Source organism: Sardina pilchardus, chromosome 5 (genome assembly GCF_963854185.1).
Source record: "Sardina pilchardus chromosome 5, fSarPil1.1, whole genome shotgun sequence".
Lineage (NCBI taxonomy): Eukaryota > Metazoa > Chordata > Actinopteri > Clupeiformes > Clupeidae > Sardina > Sardina pilchardus.
Genome location: NC_084998.1, coordinates 25676772 through 25681771, shown reverse-complemented (window position 1 = coordinate 25681771; position 5000 = coordinate 25676772). Strand labels below are relative to the sequence as shown.

At 49.6% G+C, this 5000-nt stretch overlaps 1 protein-coding gene across 1 annotated transcript in view; it reads right to left on the bottom strand.

Moving 5' to 3' along the window:
• Window positions 1-5000, bottom strand: part of efnb1 (ephrin-B1) — a 79110-nt gene that overhangs the window by 19948 nt on the left and 54162 nt on the right. The gene's annotated exons all lie outside the window — the stretch shown is intronic.

Here is a 5000-nt window from a genome sequence, read left to right as displayed (position 1 = left end):
CTCAACCTCATTTCACACGCTATGCATCATGGGAGGTGTAGTTTTCTCTGTCTCCGTCTGTAATTGCTCTGGTGTTGGCGTGCGCGACAGAGACACTACAGGACTAATGTGGGCCCTGAGTGGGAGTGACAGCGCTGAGCTACTGGTGCTGCTAGAATAAAGCGGAGCGGAGCTCACAGCCACGGCTCCTGTTTCCCGTTTTCTCTTTCATTCTCTCTCTCTCTCTCTCTCTCTTGTTCTCTCTCTCTATGCAGTCTCTTTCATTCTCTCTCTCTCTCTCTCTTGTCCCCCCTCTCTCCCCCCCTCTCTCTCGCTCTGCTTGTGTTCCTCTCTTTCTTGTTCTCTACGCTACAGTCTCTCTCTCTTTCTCTCTCTTTCTCTCTGACCTCTGTGATCTTCTCTGTCACTCTCCCGCAGGTGCTCAAGTGAGTGATGGAGATGGAGTGTGAGAGGTGGCCTTGCCTCTCGTTAGCGCCGAAGACAAAAGGGAGCCCGTTCAGCTGATGCTACGGCCACCAGACACTGGGCATAAGTGTGTGTGTGTGTGTGTGTGTGTGTGTGTGTGAGGGGGGTAGTAGGTGGTTCCAGTGTCCGCACCCATGATGTCATCACGATTAAACCGCCCCGGTGCCGGGAAAGGTGCCAGGCACAGACTGCGAGAGCCGTCGAGCGCACCAACAGAAGGAGAGAGAGCGTAAAGAAAGGAACGAACAACGGAAAAAAAGGAGAGAAAGAAAGAGAAGGCAAAAGAAACGCAACGAAGGAAAACAAGGCCGACACAGTGAGGGCTCTCTGGCCTCGCGGCTCGCTCTGGTGCTAACACTGAGCGGGGGCTAACAAAGAGACAGTTCTGTCCGCGGCTCTGGAACCACAGCCAGACAGGCAGGCAGACAGGCAGGCATAGCCCAGCCAAGGGGCAGCGTCTCAGGCAGGCCCAGCCGCCCACTCCCCTCCCCACCACCACCTCCACCAGCACCTCCACCATGTCTGCTCATGCTTATTCAGGTGCACTTTCCCTCTGATCCCATGTCAGGTGTGTGTCCATGACCTTAAGTTGCACACACATGCTAGGACACGCACACACACACACACACACACAGAAAACACACACACCCGCTGAAAACCTGCACCCACTGAAACACACACACACACACACACACACACATAGACTCTCATATACACATATACACGATAAGCACTACAGTATATGAGGGACTATAAAAGATAATGACATACTGCGGGCTAAGTGGATGTGCTGCTGGATACATTATGTGTGCGAGCTGTTTTGGAAGTGAAACCACTTTTTCACACACACACACACACACACACACACACACACCCTCGAAGGCAGGAGATAGTTATGCACTCAAGGTTCCACACGGCTACCTTTGGGGTAGAAGGAGAATATTTGGGCTTAACAGAGAGTGGAGTTACAGAGTTTGCCAAGAACTCTGGAGGGTCTTTCTTTCTTTCCCCCCTCTCTTTCACATTTTTCCTCTCCTCTTCCCCTCTTTCTCAGACTCCTGTTCTATCTCTCTCTCTCTTTCACTCACTTATTCCCTCCATCCTCATCCCCCCGTAACTCGCTTTCTCCCCTGTAACTGATGCTGTAGATCGTATTTCACAGGCCAGCCGAAGGAGAGATAACAGCACTCTATCCGTTTTTCTCACTCTCTCTCTCTCCCCCTCTCTCTTCCCCCTCTCCCCCCCCCCCCTCTCTCTCTCTTTCTCTGCCATCTTGCACTAACAGCGAGGTGTATTGTTCTTTGCCAGTGAGGCAGCTCCCTCGTGTTCAACGGGGAAAAAAAAGAGAAAAAGCGCCAGCGCATAGGCTGTGGAGTGTGTATGGAGGCGCATTAATTTTTATGCCGTGTAAGGGCGAGGTTTGTAAAGAAAACTATTCCAGGGCCAACGCGCTAAGAGTTTGACTCGGCTACTGGCAGCCACTGGGGCCATTCCGCGGAGGACTGTAATCCATTTTGTGGCCACTAGAAAAAAAAAGAGAGCGAAAGAGAGCGAGAGAGAGAGAGAGAGAGAGAGAGAGAGAGAGAGAGAGAGAGAGCAAAGACCAAAAAATTATGCACTTTTCCAGCTATTTTTATAACAGGCAGGGTTTTTACTCCCAAAACATCTGGAGGGACCCAGCGCACGGCACTTCACGGGTTACTATGGAAACGGAGGGACTCGGCGCACCATGGCGATGGACTGAAATTGGATCGATGGTAGGTGCAGAACAGGGAGCTCCAGAGGTGCTATATTTTGTAGAAAGAGCCAGACAGAATTTCAGCAAGGAGGTCACCTCACCTGCTGGTCTTGCTAAACAGCTAAACACCAAACACAAGTGTGTGTGTGTGTGTGTGTGTGTGTGTGCCTGGATATGTGAATACAAATGTGAATGTTTATATGTCCAATTTGAATTGATCTACATTGCAAAACCAAAAATCCTGAAAAAAAATAAAATAAAATAAATACCACAAAAAAGCACAAAAAATACGCACACGCACACGCACACACAAAACATCCACAGAGTGACAGGAATAAAGTCTAACACAGGCTGATTTCTGAGGGGAGATTTGTGCCTGAGCAGGACATGCAATACGTCCACTGCAATCCAGCAAACTTGCCTCAGAAGAGAAACTTGCTTGCGTGGTTTGTCTGTTTAAATCATCCCCCCCTTTTCCTGAAAAGTTGCTTTTTGTGTTGCATCTAATCAAATGCAGGGAGACCACAGAGGTCCAAGCGAAAAATGCTCCATGACAAGCCACCACACAAGTCATACTTTCCCAAAGCAGACGTGAGCGAGCCTGAAGTAAAGCTGACCAGACGCCCGGCTACTCGACGGCCAGGGAAATGAGGCACGGCAATGCAAACTCACACACACACACACACACACACACACACACACACACACACACACAATTAAGTGTGGCGATTCCGTCTTTCTAAGTCTTGTAAAATAAATGTGGTGCCAGTACACTTAACACCTCTAATTATCTAAAACACTCTTCCACCTGGGTGAGTGTGTGTGTGTTTGGTGTGTATGTGTGTGTGTGTGTGTGTGTGTGTGTGTGTGTGTGTGTGTGTGTGTGTGTGTGTGTGTGTGTGTGTGTGTGTGTGTGTGTGCTTCGGGATATGTTTTTTGTGTCATACTCTCTGGAGGAACATAATGTTCCACACATTGCTCCACATAGAGCAGTACAACCCTTCTATCTAAAGTGTAGAGGAATTAAAGTTGAGGTGTTTAAAACAAATCAATTGAGCTGAGCTGTGTGAACAATTTCGCAATTTAAGGAAATAAATTTTACATAAAGTCAATGAACTAATGGCCAAACTATATGCATGAGTGGACATTTGAACGCTGTCAACAGTAAACAGTACATCATGGCTATACAAACTACTGCTTCTGCACACATAAATGTACGAAAAGCAAGGGCCAGATGTAAAGCAATGCCGTTAATTTTTAATGACCACGGCAAGATGAGTGGAACCAATGCAGTGTGCCGTAAACAGCCACTCGTAAATTAGATCCCTCCGATGCACAGAGCAGGGGACGCAATGTCCACTGCTGTGAGTGTGTGTGTGTGTGTTTGCTTGAGTGTGTGTGTGTGTGTGTTTGCTTATGCATGTGCGTGTGTGTGTGTGTGTGTGTGTGTGTGTGTTTGTGTGTGTGTCTCTTTGTGTGTTTGTTTGCTAGTGGCTGCGCATCGCCTGGGATCGTCCGGGGCAAAAAATAACATCCCGACGACGACAGGTCTCGGCTTGCTTTTTAAATAAACACACACAGTCATGAAAAGTGCACGGAGGGCATTTCCATAAGAGTGCGTATTTACAAGAGGCCTGTAATTGCGCACATGTCAAGCGGAGGACAGGGCGACCGTTGGTACGAGCGGAAACACAAGGTCGCGCCGGCCGGCCGCACGGCCGCCGAGTTTTTAATGATTAATACCCTCATTACGGCTGCGCTAGAAAGCAAAGCACAGCCCGGGCCTCGTGCACAGATTCTGCATAAAACAAAAGGATCATGAGAGAGAGAGAGAGAGAGAGAGAGAGACAGAGAGAGGGAGAGAGAGAGAGAAAAAGAAATAAAGAAAGTTCTTCCATTTGCAGTCCCGTTTTTGTAAACTTCTGTAAACAAATACGCGCACGCACACATGTGAAATTGGAAACATGCAGTCACAGTTTTCTCTGCGCGGTTCCGTCTGCTCGTGTGTATTGTCTTTCATGTATGTTCGGCTTTCAGTTACGAGCGAGGCACACACACACATCCTCACAGACACACACGCACATCTTCAAACAGACTACCGCACATACCAGGAAACACACACAGACACACACACACACGCGCGCGCACACACACACACACACACACACAAAGTGGCAGACATGGATTGTCTGGGGGTCAGAGCGGGGAGCCGACAGATATACAGGTACTCCATTTACACGGCGACGACGAGAGCCTGCCCTGCCTTCCCCACCCAGAACACACACCACACACACACACACACACACACACACACACACACACACACACACACACACACACACACACGCGTGCTCCCATGTGCTGGCCCCCGGAGTGAGGCGCTCCGGTTGAGCGCGGCCGAGGAAAGAAAAGCAAACGGAGGTGAGCCGGGGCCAAATCCCGCGCTGACAGACGCGCCACAGCACCGCACAGCACAGCACCGCACAGCACAGCACAGCACAGCCTCCACCGGGCAGCAGCAGCAGGTGAGATCTGGACCAGGCCAAGCCGCCAGCGCCAGACAAACACGGCGAGACAAACGCCTGCTGCGCACACAAACACACACGCACACACACACACACACAGAGACACACACAGACACACAAACAAACACAACACAGAACAGACACACAGCTACTAAAACAAGCAAAGACAGGAGGTTTACTGGGGAGTGGGAAGAAAGTGCTTTCGTTGTGTGCTATTATGTATGTCTGTGTTTGAGAGTGTGTGTGTGTGTGTGTGTCTGTGTGTGTGTGTG